The 16,011-nt window shown below is 35.1% G+C and overlaps 1 long non-coding RNA gene and 1 pseudogene across 2 annotated transcripts in view; both read right to left on the bottom strand.

The window, feature by feature from the left end:
- LOC145256305 (uncharacterized) overlaps positions 1 to 16,011 on the bottom strand; it is a 607,467-nt gene that overhangs the window by 71,867 nt on the left and 519,589 nt on the right. The gene's annotated exons all lie outside the window — the stretch shown is intronic.
- LOC145256633 (U2 spliceosomal RNA) lies at positions 9,236 to 9,362 on the bottom strand (annotated as a pseudogene).

Genomic DNA, 16,011 nt, shown 5'->3' with positions numbered 1-16,011 from the left:
GATATTTTCATAAAGATTTAACAGTAAATCTGATTAGGTGTTTGTAAGATATTTTAAAAAGTAAATAGATTTTCTGAAAATTTCTAAACGGAACCCTGTCTTCGATGTTGTATCTTTGTTGACACATTCTTACAAACAAATATGTTTTTTTCTTCATCGCTATAAACCTTCATACATACCCACATTCCTGCGCGCGTGTGTGTGGGGTGGGTGGGTGTGTGGGTGTAATATTTATCACTTTTAGTAATCAAAAAATCGATTAAGATCGGACAATAGCTTCGAAAATGTATAGGCTTCCAGATATGAAGTTTCAGAAAAATATACTTAAAATGAAGAATCCCAGAAATGAGAAATGAATAAGAATTGGTTCATTGAATCGAGCCGAACGTGACAAAGTGAAATACAGTTGCGCTGAGAAAGAAAACATTCAAATTAACTTAAAGCAGATATAAACTGGATTTTTTTTCATGTTCAAGAATGTCTTTCAATATGTGGAGGACTTAGACATTCTTATGTGGATCGTAAACAAGCAAGCTATCTATCGCTCTATCCCTCTATATGCATAAATATACATATTTTGCATAAAAAACGATATACTATAGCACTAGCAAGTGTTGGCTAAATAGTAGAGCTTTTCACCCCAGATTATGGCGTTCTAATTTTGAATCTGTTTAGGTCCAACGATATATATATATATATATATATATATATATATATATATGAAACAGCGAAACAGTACTGTATGTGGATGACAATATATATATATATATATATATATATATATATATATATAACTTTTTTCAGTTGGCATTTCTTTAACTATATATATATATATATACATATATATATGTATATGTTAGGAGCCTTGACTGCCGTACAAACGGTCGGGTTTCAATCCTGGCTTGAGGTAGTTGCCTGTCTAGCCGCACTGATGAGCTGTGAAACAGCGAAACAGTACTGTATCTGGATGACTATATATATATATATATATATATATATATATATATATGTAAATAAATAAACATTAGCCTGACGAATCCTAGCGTGGATGAAACACGGAATGTTCTGTGTAGCTTAATTGCCATATATATTTTTGTAACTTATTACCTAGTTCTTTCTATGTATTGATCACCGTTGAAGTGCATACTTAAAGTTTGCGCATAAAATTATACGTTCGTATATTAATTTATGTGATTAAATGAAGTAGTCATATATATATATATATATATATATATATATATATATATATATATGTATATATATTTATATATATATATATATCATATTATATTTATTTAAATTGTTTTGTTCTTTCTGTTTAAAATATTTTCATTAATATTGCTTTGTTCTTACTAATTAAAAAAAATAGATATACAAATTCAGTTTCTTGTCACGTGATTTTGCACGCGTTCCTTGTTCTTTAAAAGACTGAATTATTCCTCTCTTGCTTTTGTGAATTTTGTTCAATAAAGCCTTAGAAAGAGGTTTTGTTATACGTCTTCATTTACTTACAACACTACAATTTGTTGAACAAAATTTTATTTCCCTCATGGAAAAGATCATTCGTCCGGACAAATTTGAGGTATCCTCGGCAGATTCTCAGGCTAGCAAGCTTTGAAGGTTGTGGTATCGTAACTTTAATTACTATTTATCAACTATTGATTCGTTAAACCCTGATAAACTTGAAGTTCTTTATTTAAACATCGGCACCATCGTTGTTGACGTTATCGAGGGTTCTTCGGGATTTGAACACGTTGTTGAATTACTGAAAGCTGTTTACGACACGTCTCCAAGCGTTATTCATGCTAGACATCTGCTGTCCACGCGTCTGTGACAAGAAAACGAGTCTATCAAACAATATCTTCAGGTCTTGAATCGACTTGCCGCTGATTCTTACTTCAAAGACATTACTGCTACTACTTACAGGGACGAATCTGTCCGTGATGCGTTTATACGTCGTCTCTGGTCGTCAGCTGTACGTGCTCGACTACTTGAAACTGATACGCTAACTCTCAAAGAAGCTACTCAATGTTCCAGGGCTTTAGAACAAGCTCACTTTCGTGCTGAATCATACGCTTCCCCGATTGGAGCAGCGGCTGCTACTGCTACTACTACTTCTATTAGAACTAACAATGTGTCTATTGATCCTGCCGAGGAGGCCACTATTACTAAAATTTCTGATTCTATTGGTTCTCGTATGCAGTGTGACTCTGTACAATTTTCTGCTGCCCTTTCTGCTCATGGCAAGTGTTACACCTGTGGAGGGAGACATTGTCCTGCCCGCAATAAGGTATGTCGAAACTTTGATAAACTCGGTCATTTCTCCAAAGTTTGCCGTTTTACTATGCCGACACCTTCACGTTCTACTTCTACTATAATGGTAGCCCATACTAAAGGCGGTGATAGGTGCCCTCCCATAACTAAAATTGTTGAATTAAAAGGAAAAAGAAAATAACTGCCTTCATGGACACCGGCAGTTCTGATAACTTTATTAGTGCTCGTATCGTTAAAACAATGAAGCTGTCTACTTCAAAATGTAATTCTGTAATTTCCATGGCATCATCCGCCGTTCTCCTCAAACTATTGGAATATTGCACGGAGAACATTTCCTTCAATGACTGCGAGTATAAAAAAATTGAATTTACAGTACTTCCTGATTCCTGTATGGATATTATACTCGGAGTGCCATTTTTAAAACTACATCAGGGTATGACTATTTATTTTGGTGGATCTCAGGATATTCTAAAAATCTGCGCCCTAACCAAGATCAGCTGTGCTCTTGTGAAATTGTTTCGAAACTTAACTCCTGATTGCAAACCTATTGCTACCAAATTCCGAAATTACCGTACGGAGGATGCTCGATTCATTGAAAAGGAAATTCTACAACTGCTTAAGGATGATGTAATTGAAACAAGTTATTAACCATGGCGTGCTCAGATTGTTGTGACTTTGAAACGATTAGTAGTTGATTTTTTCCAAACTATTAATCGTTTCATCTTACTTGATGTATACCCTTTTCCTCAGATTAGGGATATCGTGACCCAAATTGCCCAATATCGTATATTTAATGCAATTGACTTATCCAAAGCGTACTACCAGACCAAAATTTGTCCCGAAGATCGTTTCATCTTCATTATTATTATTCATTATTAAAAAAAAAATAGTCACAATGTCAAAAAATGTGAAGAAAAAAACTGGTAAAAAGAAACTTAAATGAAAGTTTTTTGTTTTTGTTTTAAATAAAGAATCGCAGTTGAATTGAATTGTTTGTTTATTTTTAAATTAAAAATTCACTGGACCACAACGTTAATTGCAAAATCACGGAAATTATTTTATTTAAACTAATTCCAAAAATAATGCTTAAAATCTTTAGTTTGAATGTCTGCCGAAAAAGAAAACAAAAACAAAAAGAACAACTTTCGTGCCCAAGGGAAATAACTCAAACCGATTCATAAAAAATCGATGTCGGTAAAAATAAATTAAATTAAATACGTTATCAATATAAACCAAATTAAAATAATAAACTTAAATAGAACACTAAAAAATAATTCTGTCACTATAAACAATAAATAATACACCTCTATTTAATACATTCGATTTTCCTTAATGTAATGTGCAAATGACTCATTTTATATTTTGCAATAATCATAGTGTATATAGGAATGAATAATATGATAAAGTAATGTATTTTTGTATATATTAATCAACTTGTGGACAAACAAACAAACAAACAGACAGGAATACGAATATATATATATATATATATGTATATTTATATATATATATATATATATATATATATATATATATATATACATATATTGAATTAATGACAAAAAACTATATTCCAAAATTCAGGATGTTGACCATCTTGTAATTTATTCCTTTAATTCCGTTGACATTTACAATTCTTTAGGATAGCTGTTTCATAGAGCAAAATCAACCGCTTAATTATATCAATAAGTGAATCTATAATAATTAAATTGTTGGTTTTGCGCTGTGAAACATATACTTTCAGGAATCGGTGTAATTTTATATAGTAATATACATATATACATACACATACATATGTACGTTTTTATGCATATATATATATGTGTATGCATATATATATATATATATATATATATATATATATATATATATATCCTTGGTTGTTATTATAACAAAGTTAAGAATAGTATACAAAATATATTAAATTATACAAATATATTGAATAATCAAAATTTAATGTCCTGTTCATTATTGATAACCGTCTTTCACATTCACTGGTCGACCATTATAGTTAGAAGCTTTTATTAATACCTATCCAAACTTTAGGAAAATTCCCTGCGTGTGGCGTGGTTTTCATTGTCTATATATTTATATATTGAAACAAAATCTAAACGGATTAGATTAACGTTTCTTTTCTTTTATTATTAAGAAAAATATTTTAATAATTAACTCCATGTTTGTTTGTTGGAATATACATGTTTTGGTTGTTCTAGTAAGAAATATTATCTTTATCTGATTCATTTAATTTTATTTTAAATTAATTTTTGTTTAGTTTTATTTATTTTGCAATTCTTGTTAGCTCACACAAGTTGCCTTTAAAAATACAAATAAGGTAATTATTTCTAGCTGTGAGAGTTTTTTACTGGTTAATTTTCATACACGTAAAAGGGCGTGTTTTATGCTTCCATACATTCAGGAATACCTGGCGACGCTGGGCACATACAGTTACTAGTGGCATAAAGCTCACAATTAAATAAAATGTGTAATAATAACACTGTATTATTTCAACTAATTCGGAAGCAATAATTCAATATATTAACTCTGGGTACTTATTTATTTATTTCTCAGAAATTGTATTTATAATTTAAATATGAAAAAATTGAATTGTTAATTCTATAAATTGAAATTAGAATTTTTGTAATACTGTACAGTTGAAGGTATTGGTCGAAGTAGCAAGCGCCCACATGTGTATGTATTGTGTGGCTGTACGGCTTACTTCCAGGTGGCATCTGAGAGAGATTGGTTGTTTAGTTGGTTGGTTTATTTAAAGACATATCAACCCTTTTCAGGTTATTTAATGCCGTATCCGGTAATTTTGAAGAAAATATTTTAATAGAAGTTATTTTTTTTTAAGCCAGTTTCTATTTAACCCATAGTTGGGACCCTAACTCTGGGTCCGAGTGAACATGGCAGCAATGGTAATTGAAGGGTGGCTCCACACTCGCCAAAGCCCGCAAGCTGGGACCTCACCATGCGATATAGGGATCTGAGAAAGATTAAAGATGGCAGACGTGGCTTTATGAGGTGTGGTGTCGTGGAATTGCACGAGATCAAACTGCCCACTGCACACATATGCAGATGGAATGCAGTCAGTTTTTTTTTTTTTTAATAAAAAACCTGACAGCAGAGTTGAGATGGACAGACGCGTACTGGAAGTTGAGAGAGAAAAATGGGAGTAGGAGGAAATACAGTTACGAATTCTATCTCTGAATTGTTCTTTTTTTTCCCAAATTACCAGTTAATTTGACTGTAAATACATACATATATAATTGTGAAAACAAACACTGACGAAACGTACTCTTTCTCAGATAGTGTACACTAATCTATATAATTTATATTCCTTAGTGAGTATATACGTTAAAAAAGGCCAACTAGAATTTTTGCTGGCTAAACTGATTTCAAAACTTCCGAGTTCGTGAAATTAGGCTTTGAAACGGCCAGTCTGGCAACTCTGGAAAGTGAGAGTTCTCGTCCTGTACATTATATTAAATAACATATGATAATTGTTGTAATACTTTGAAAGATATACTTGCATTAATTTCGAGGTGTAACCGTTCTTCGCTTAAGAAAGACGTCAGTGTAAGTTTACGCAAAATAGAACACAATGGGGGATGAACTGAAGGAGTAAATCAAATATTGTCTCTTACATTGTGTTTTTATTATTCGTATTGAACTATGTAGCGCAATATTATTTTCTAAGTATTTATACACTTATTAATTCATCACATTCGTGTTAGTTCTATATTTAAAAAAAAAAACTATTTTACAGAGATGTTAATGAAATCATATTAACTGCGTATTATTACTTTTTCCCTCTGAAAAACTAAAATTTTGTGCTATGCATAAAATATCCGTTTAAGCAAAGAAATTTTCTTTTTTTTACATAGGCATCACCATTTATCAAGGCCGATAAGCCACTCGAGGATAAGGTTAAAGAGTGTACAGTAGAAATTGGACAATAGAGTAATCATTAGTAATGGAAATATGGTAAATTTGTAAACTTATATGGAACGGCTCATCAAAAACTTGTTTACGTTAGACTTGAAGACAACCATATTATAGTCATAGGCGTGCACTTTTAAGAAAGAAGTCTTGTTCATGGAATCTACGTTTTGGTTTTGGCACAGATAAAGAATGAGGTAATTATTGATAGTGTTTTATTCTAGACGGGTGTTTCTTGCGAACGTTTGGCGAGAGGGAACCATACATTGGAGCTCAGTTGAGCACTTGCTATGAAAATAACGATAAAGCAGAGACAAACTCGCAACATCTCTTCTGTGAAAAAGAGGTTTCATGGAAGAGAAAAGGACATCCCTTACGAGGCTACGAAGTCTATTTTGAACTCTATCAAGGCAGGATGTGCTTTCTTGCAGCTCCTGCCAAGATGTAGCAACAGTACTCCACTCTTGGCTGTACCTTGCTGTTATATAGATAGAGAATCAGCCGTGAGATATCTACTGGATCAATAGAAGGATCCCACAATTATCCAACGGCCTGTGCAATGGATTTGATGTGTTCTATTTAAGATTAGGAGTAAAAGTCAAGCCAGATAGGGGACCAGAGCGTTGATGATGCAACGACAAAAGCTTGGTTTTAGATGCATTAAAAGTAACAAGTCACCTCTTCCCCATTGTACCACTTGCTCAAGATCAGAGAAGAGAGATTTGGAAAAAAACTTGACCGTTTACGGTCTTAGATGTGTTATCATAGATAGTAGTGTCATCAGCAAAAATGTCTATGAATGCTGTAAGGATGTGATTTGGAAGATCATTAATGTAGATCAGGAAGAGAGTTGGGCCTAGGTTGGACCCCTGAGGGACTCCAACATTAATACTGTAACCTTCTGCTTTCTTCCCATCAACCACTACTCTTATGAACCTATCAGAGAGAAATGATTTAATAATTGAGAAGATATTTCCAGCTATACCGTAGCTGGAGATCTTGTGAAGTAAACCTTTATACCATACTCTATCAAAGGCCTTTGATATGTCAAGAGCAATTGCCCTAGAAAGGTAGCCTCCGTCGAGAAATTCGCTAATCCTATGAAATATAACTGTAAGCACATCTGCTGTAGATCTAGCAGAGCAGAAACCATATTGTGTGTCACTAAGAATGTTATTTTTGCTGAGATGGTTGACTACTTCTCTATTTAACACAAGTTCCAGCAACTAACTCATGACGCACAGTAGACTTATTGGCCTGTACTGAGAGGGAGATGAGTGGTTACCTGAATTCTGAAATACAAGGCCTACTGATGAGATTTTCCAGGGTGAGGGGAAGCAATTCTCATTAAGACAACGTTTAAACAGTTTTGTAAGTTTTGTTGATTATATATTTTTGTCATTCCGTGGAATTTCCACAGGTCTTACTTATCTAATAGTAACAGTTATGCTATTTGAATACAAAACGGCAAAAACTCGATCCAAACCAAATTTTAAAGATAAAGCAACTCTTTATTACTAATTGCAAAATACTTCTCTTTATATTCCTCGCCATCTCTCACTCTCGAGCTGCGGTTAAATATTGTTTTTGTTTGTTAGTCGAAAATTACAGCGACATAATTAATGGCCCTAACCGAATCATTTCTCTATTCGACATTCGGTTAATTCGTTTAATGACAAAAGAATTTTTGAAATGAGACAATGGCGACGTTTATTCAATTTATTCTTCCTTTTCTTCGATGAAACACATTAAAATGCGCGCATCATTTTTGCAGCGTGAATAAAAGAATTGAACTTCAATTAAAAAAAAAAAATCAACTTCAAATGTGAAAAGTTAAAACCTGGAAAGAATTGATTTTGCAGCGACATTGGTGGCGCCGTGCCTGGTACCTGGTGCGAGATTCAATCTGGTTGGATAAAATCAGATTTCTCAAATAGAATTTTCTAAGAAATTATAGCTGACGATATCCTTAGTCGTATTTATAGGAGAACTAGCAGGGAATTTCTGACGTTTCCCGGGATTGAATAATGATCAACGAATGTTTCACACTACCGTATTCTTATTATCATCGAAATTGGTATATCGCCATTTTTTTCAGTCAAATCAATCGATTGCCTGCTCTAGTTGAGGACCTATCGCGGTGCACTGAAAAGAAAGCTCCAAATGCCTCTCCCATTAAGTTAGTTCACAATACATTGTACTCTATATGGCACTGTAGAGAACCTTCTGTTAATTTTATAAAATCATATTTTATATATAATAGCTCGAATTGAAGTTTAACATGCAAAAGTCAAGTACCATGCTCCAATTTCGCGTTGAATAGAAATATGCATTTTGAACGCGCCCCTGTCATATCAAAGAACTTAATGCTGATTTTTAATATATGTCTAGCCTTTCGGCTTGTGTGGCAACTGCACTTGTGATGTTAGACTGCATGAGGTGTTTTTTGTGTCAAAATCGCCTTTTCTCTCTTTCATCGGATTATGTTGATTATCGATACTTATCGAAGACATTCCGATAAAAAACTATTCTAAAAAAAAGAAGACAGAAGCAGAAGAAGAACACAGGTGCATAAAGTACCTTCATGTGAAATTTCATAAAAATCTGCTCAGCCGTTTTCGAGTTCATAGAAAACAAATTCACAAACACAAACTTCCTTTAATATAATAGTGAAGTTAAAAAGGCGGCGATTTTGTTTATTTATTTCTGTTATTTCGATTTTTCGATCTCACATCAACAAGGCCGATAGCCATTAGTTGCGTGCTCTCGTGTAATTAATGAATGCTTGAATGTAGGATTGACATGAAATTCTTAAAGATAAACTAAAATGACCGAAAAATGGGCTGAAATGACTCAAACAAATAAAAACTAAATGACTTAGAATGACTTTAATGAACTTAAGAATGACTTTAATGACCTTAAGAATGACTTGAATGCTTAAAAATAACTGGAATCCTTCAAAAATAACTTGAATGATCTGGAGAATGAGTTGAATGGCTTTGAGACTGACTGGTTGTAAAGTGGGTGATCATTTTACATTAAATTAATACAGAAAAGTGATCCCCCACTTTATATCACAATAAGTACAGCATGTAGTAAGAACATATACTACACATTGATCTCGGCCAAAAGGCCAAGAAAAGGGTATTTATTTGCTCCCCCATCGAGCAAATTAGACACAAGGCCGATTTTTAATGTGAGGAGTGAAGGGGAAATGGGGACCAACTCCCCGGGGAGTAGAGGAGCTGGATGGTGACAATTGGTATGAAGGGTTGCCCCTACATTGACCAAGGTGTTATATGTGGGATTTCCCCCACATATGATCTTTGCTTGCAGTATCTTCCGGAAAAGATGGCATTTATTTGCTCCCCCACCGAGCAAATTAGGCACAAGGCCGATTTTTAATGTGAGGAGTGAAGGGAGGGGGAAGGGAAAAAGGGGACCAGCTCCCGAGATGTGGGAAATGGGAGCTGGTTAATGGTCAGGCATGTGGGGTTGCCCCCACATCTGGTCTTTGCTAGTCATAGCTAGTCATAGCTTGCAGCATCTTCCGGAACAGATGGTATTTATTTGCTCCCCCACTGAGCAAATTAGGCACAAGGCCGTTTTTAATGTGAGGTAAAAACCAGCTCCCCTAAAAGTAGGCAAAAAGGGGGCACTCTGGTTACCAAAAATAATAATTGTCCCAGTATAGAGGGTTTCCCCTCCATTGACTGGTACAAATTATCTTAAGTGCAGCATCTGCCAGGACAGATGGTATTTATTTGCTCCCCCACCGAGCAAATTAGGCACAAGGCCGATTTTTAATGTGAGGAGTGAAGGGAGGGGAAAGGGAAAAAGGGGACCAGCTCCCGAGAGGTGGGGAATGGGAGCTGGTTAATGGTCAGGCATGTGGGGCTGCCCCCACATCTGGTCTTTGCTAGTCATAGCTAGTCATAGCTTGCAGCATCTGCCAGGACAGATACTACACTTTGATCTTGGCCAGAAGGCCAAGAAAATCTTAAAAAGCTAAGAACAGCATCTATTAAGAAAAGACCTTTGATCTTAACCAAAAATGAAAAGCACAATAGTGTTACGGACAGACCGACAGACCGACCGACAGGTCGACCGACCGGCCGTCCGACCGACAGACCGACCGACGAAGTGACTTATAGAGTCGCTTGCACACGACTAAAATTGGTTACAAATCTCTGTTTTCTGGTAAGAATCTAGCACATATCGGTGGCTTGTTTTTGATCTCGGAGTAATATGCTTTTAGCTAATCATATCAAGTATCTTTGTGCTTGTCTGCTGCGATAACCATGAAAGAAAATCCTCGCTCAATGGCAATGACGACTATTGTATTCTATTTTTATTTTGTTTTTGTTTTTGTTTTTAAGTTTTACCGGCCTCGCATATGCAGCACCTGATATTCTCAAATGGCCGGTCATCTGGAACTGACCCGGCTCAATTTAGTTTTATTTTGATTACATCTAAGGAAGCATGTGTGCCAACCTGGTTATGCGGTATAGCCATAAACAATAGCCAGTGCTTTAGTCTATGGCATCTGTTGTCAAAAGAAGAATAATATATAAAGGCGAAGAAGAACCTTAAAAAAAGGACAACAAAGAAGAGACAACACAAGTTTATGATAAACTTAGCATGTTATTATTTCACAAGAGAAAGAAAATACATCCTTAGAGAAAGAGTTTCTGTATTGCATAATGATAATACGGTTATGTGACAGGATTGGAAGCAGTTTCTGTTGATTTCAGAAATATTCACGAGAAGAGAGGCTTAAACTCCCAATTTCTGCTCTATTGATTAATAATTATCTCTTTCTCAGATGACGTTTAAGGCCCCTCCTTAGGTTAGGTTAGGTTAAGAATGGCTTTCTTACCGCTTGGTTATGTCTAATCTATCTATCTATATATATATATATATATATATATATATATATATATATATATATATATATATATAAAAGTGAACGTGTCTGTCTGTGTGTGTGTCTGTGTACATTTCCCCACGCAATAACTCTGTCGATTTTGTCTACAGACTCGAAATTTGATATTACAGGGTACTGAGATTTGGGAAAATCGATGCGATTGGGGTTCGGCCAGAAATTTGGCGATTAAGGGGTCAAAATTCAACGATTTGACCTTTGAGAACTTTACCAAACTCCTCCGACAATTTTGGGTCTAAACACTTGAAATTGTAGATGAAGGTTCATTGGACATGGATCTAACTTAATAAATCGATTTGAGCCCAAAACAATAAATTTTAAGGGGTCGTAATAGGGGTCAAAGTTTTAAAAATATGACCACATTTTTGCTCAACGTACATCTCCAACTACCCGGGCAACGACTGGCAATCATGCTAGTATATCTATGAACGTGTGTGACCGGGGGTTCTGTGTGTCTGTCTGCGTGTCTGTGTACATTTCCCTACGCAATAACTCTGTCTAACTTTAGTCTACAGACTCGAAATTTGATATACAGGGTACTGAGATTTGTGAAAATCGATGTGATTGGTTTTCGGCCAGAAATTTGGCTGTTAAGGGGTCAAAGTTCAAATATTGTATATTTGAGAACTCTACCAAACTCCTCCGACAATTTTGGGTTCAAACAATTGACATTTTAGACATTGGTTCCTTGGACATGGATCTTGCTTAATAACTTGATTTGAGCCCAAAACAATAAATGTTAAGGTGTCATAGTAGGGGTCAAAGTAAAAAAAAATTGACAACTTTTTTTTTTTTTTTGATCAACATACATCTCCAAACACCCGGGCAACCGCGGGAAGCCATGCTAGTATACCTATAAAAGTGAACGTGTCTGTGTATCTGTCTGTCTGTGTATCTGTGTGTCTGTGTGTGTACATTTTCCTACGCGATAACTCTTTCAATTTTAAGTCTACAGACTCGAAATTTGATATACAGGCTACTGAGATTTGGGAAAATCGATGTGATCGGTTTTCGGCCAGAAATTTGGCGAGTAATGGGATAAAAGTTCAACGATTTTACCTTTTACAACTCTACCAAACTCCTCCAACAACTTGGGGTCTAAACACTTTAATTTTTAGATATACGTTCCTTGGACATGGATCTAACTTAATAATCTGCTTTGCACCCACAACAGTAAATCTTTAGGGGTCAAATTTAAAAAACATACACCTCCAAATACTCGGGCAACGCCTGGCATCCATTCTAGTATATCTATACAAGTGAACGTGTGTGTCCATTTTCCTAAGCAATAACTCTGTCAATTTTTAGTCTACAGACTCGAAATTTGATATACAGGGTACTGAGATTTGTGAAAATCGATGTCATCGGGTTTCGACCAGAAATTTGTCTGTTAAGGGGTCAAAGTTCAACGATTAAATTTTTGAAAACTCTACCAAACTCCTCCCACAAATTTAAGTCCAAACACTTGATATTTTACATATTGTTTCCTTGGACAGGGATCTAACTTAATAACGTAATTTGAGCCTCAAACAATAACTATTTAGGGGTTATAATAGGGGTTAAAGTCTAAAAAATTACCGTTTTTTTAGCTCAGCATTCACCTCCAAACACCCAGGCAACGTCGGGTCGAAATGCTAGTTATCTAGAAAGGTAGACTCCAGAAACCGGAAGTAAAAAAATGAAATTTTTTAGTATAAAAGAGAGAGAGGTATTTTAGTAGATGCTGATGCGGTGTGCAGAATCCAAATTACGGCAATTGACAGGCATAATGATGACTGTCGCTTGTCATTAGTGTAAAGTTTCACACCATCATCGAAGCATACCTTGCCCAGGAGAGTCATTGAAGATGTGTGTGATAGTTTGCACGCTCGGTGCCGCAGGTATACCGAGCATCTTGTACGTCACTTCACTTGTGCAAGTTATCTCTTTTTGTTTTTCTTTTTGTTTTTTTTTGTGGGTTTTTTTTGGTAACCTTTGATCAGGCCCGGTTCAGTGTTACCCACTCTTTCTGAAGGAAAATCTTCCTTCGGTACCGAAACAGCCTTGTTGTCGTCTTTGACACTCAGTCAACCAAATCAGACGGTGGTGTTCTCCGTCCGAGACCTCTGACGATATCGAAGTTCTTGCTAAATGGTAGTTGCTGCGGCACCTCTTAATGTACATATTTGTGAGTGGCGATTGTTATTGCTCTTCTTGTCAATCTCTGTCTTCGTTATCAGTTCTCGAGCAATCTGCGGCGGAGTGATTCCAAACAATTTTATACAGTTATATTTTTATGCCTACTCTATCAGCGAGACCCGACGCTGGCAACTTGGTTGATTTCGGTCTACCGGTAATCATCGTAAATGCCCTGTTGAGTTCGCTGTCTGCATTTGCAACACAAGTTAAACGAGTTCATGCCGCTGCTAGTTATAAGAAGGAAAAGAGCGTACGTTGTGATTAATACTGCGGTAAAGGTTGGTATCTCTCAGTAGATGATGATGATGATGATGATGATGATGATGATGATGATTGTTTCTGTAGGGCATAATTCTCGATGTTGAATTTTGTTGGCATTCGTTTCGTCGATATCTTTCTATTAAGAATTCGTTTTAGAAGGATATCGACTACTTATGGGGGGGCGGTGTGAAAGTTATCAGCGTCTCGTAAGTGAGAGTGTTTCTGTATATCAAACTAGATAAAACTTGGCACTTCCATTTATCAGCTCGCGTCGTTAACAACTGGGCTTCCGTCACCTCTCTGCAGCTTATGATAATAATGTACACTGGTGTTCAGAATGAAACACCGGTTATTAATCTTGGAGCTCCTGCTGCTGTCGCTGCTGCTGCTGACTATCATACTCAGGTACAAGATTAGAATATTGCTAAAGTCTTGTCGATATGACCGCTGACTTCTCGCAGTCACATGTATAAATGGTGTTTATGTTTTTATTAGGTTAGTATAAAAATACTATCGTTTTTTAGACGTTCACCTATATCTATAAAACGACATTATTTTTGCACCAACCTAATATTAATCATAGATTAAATAGTTAATACAGTTATATATTTTCATGTCTACACTTGCAGGAATATGCGATGTTGATGATCGCGGTAAAACGAATGTTTCATACTTCCAATCTATTCATTGTTATGGAAATCGATTAAATTGTCTATTTTTTTTAATCAAATCGATTTCTTGTTCGTGTTGAGCACCCACGGCGGTGCACAAACAGGGAGAATCATTTTCCTCTCCGCAGTCTAAGATATTTCGGTGCTAGTTACACTAAATTTCAAAACGCACCAAATCTAAAAAGATTTCATTTTCATCCTATGTATATTTCTGTTTGGCTTTAATTTAAATTTCGATTTGCTGATTTATTCCAACGTCTGAACTCAATTATTTGTTAATTTCACGACTCGCTGCCTCTTTTTAAGAGTCTATGAATAGATAGAGCTTCTATTTATTATCTTTGTCGGTGTATTATCCAATACAGAGTTCATGTTTATTGTTCATGTGTGTGTTTTTTTAATGTTAAGAAACCCCCCCAGAAAAATGCATAAATAAGTGATTAATTATTAGACTCGCGAGAACTGTGAACATTCTACAGCAGACTCTTTCATGTGCAATATATTGATGTTAGCATTCTAGATATGTTCAGCTTAAATAGAGACGCCCGGATATTATTATAGGTCTTGTTAAAACTGCAAAAGTATTTATCTAAGCTAGCAGAAACGCCCGGCGTAGCCTACAGGCTGGTCAAAAAGTCAGGTAACATGTTAAAGGTAGAAAAAACAATATGATCCATTATAATCTCTATTCGTTTAATATTATTCGTTTAAATATTTGAGTGTAATATTAAACTACCCCTCCTGATTTCTGGCTTTGGGGCTATGTAAAGGATAGCGTTTATGGCAAGAAGCCTGATACAATAGCGTCTTTAAAGTTATTTATTGAAGAGGAGATTGCGCGGATATCAGCTGACATGATTACACGTGTTACTGTTACACAATCAGTGGTTAATCGCTTCCAGCGATTGATAGAGAGAAATGGACGACAATTAACAAAATAAACATATTTCATGTTTGTTTCATATTACTTAAATATTCGTGTATTGCTAATATCGTTTTTCTTTAAAATGTTACCTGACTTTTTGACCACCCTGTAGTCGTAAAATATGTTTAAATATGATATTTTAATTTATGCAAATTTCGTATGTATTATTATTTTCTCTCAATTCTTTTATATTATATAGTTGAGATTTCAATAAAAAAAATATCCATATGATTTGAGGGCATCAGCTAGTAAAATTCCAAACCGTAACCAAAGATTTTCACACACACACACACACACACACACACACACACACACACACACACACACACACACACACACATATATATATATATATATATATATACTTTAGTAACATTGGCGTAAAAAGCTTATAGTAAACACAAAACTCTTTTTATATATATATATTAGTGTATGTGTATATATTTTACTTTAAAAAATTTGCCTACCAAACTCCTCATTCGGCTTTTGGTCTATCCGGGGGAAATCGGTGCGAAAGTGTGAAAAAAAAAATGTCGTTTGCCAGGTGAAAGTCAAATGACGGCATTACGAATGCGTTACGTATTGGTTCCTGCTCGAATTATTAGCCTTGTCTTCATAGCTTAGGCATTAACATCAAAGGAAAAATAACTCGTAAGCTAAATGTTTTGATTTCGATTCTCAGTAATTGCCCAGGAGCCATTTAAAAAAAAAACAACTTTTTAAATCATTACTATATATTTGGTCGAGTAATAATACATACGAAATCGACATTAATCGAAAAGAAAGTCCGACCTTGTAATTTTTTCAAAAACAGC

Source organism: Euprymna scolopes, chromosome 32 (genome assembly GCF_053919585.1).
Source record: "Euprymna scolopes isolate OS-2025 chromosome 32, ASM5391958v1, whole genome shotgun sequence".
NCBI classification, from domain to species: Eukaryota; Metazoa; Mollusca; class Cephalopoda; order Sepiida; family Sepiolidae; genus Euprymna; species Euprymna scolopes.
Note: the sequence above shows the minus strand (reverse complement) of the source record. Positions and strands in the feature narration are given on the sequence as shown.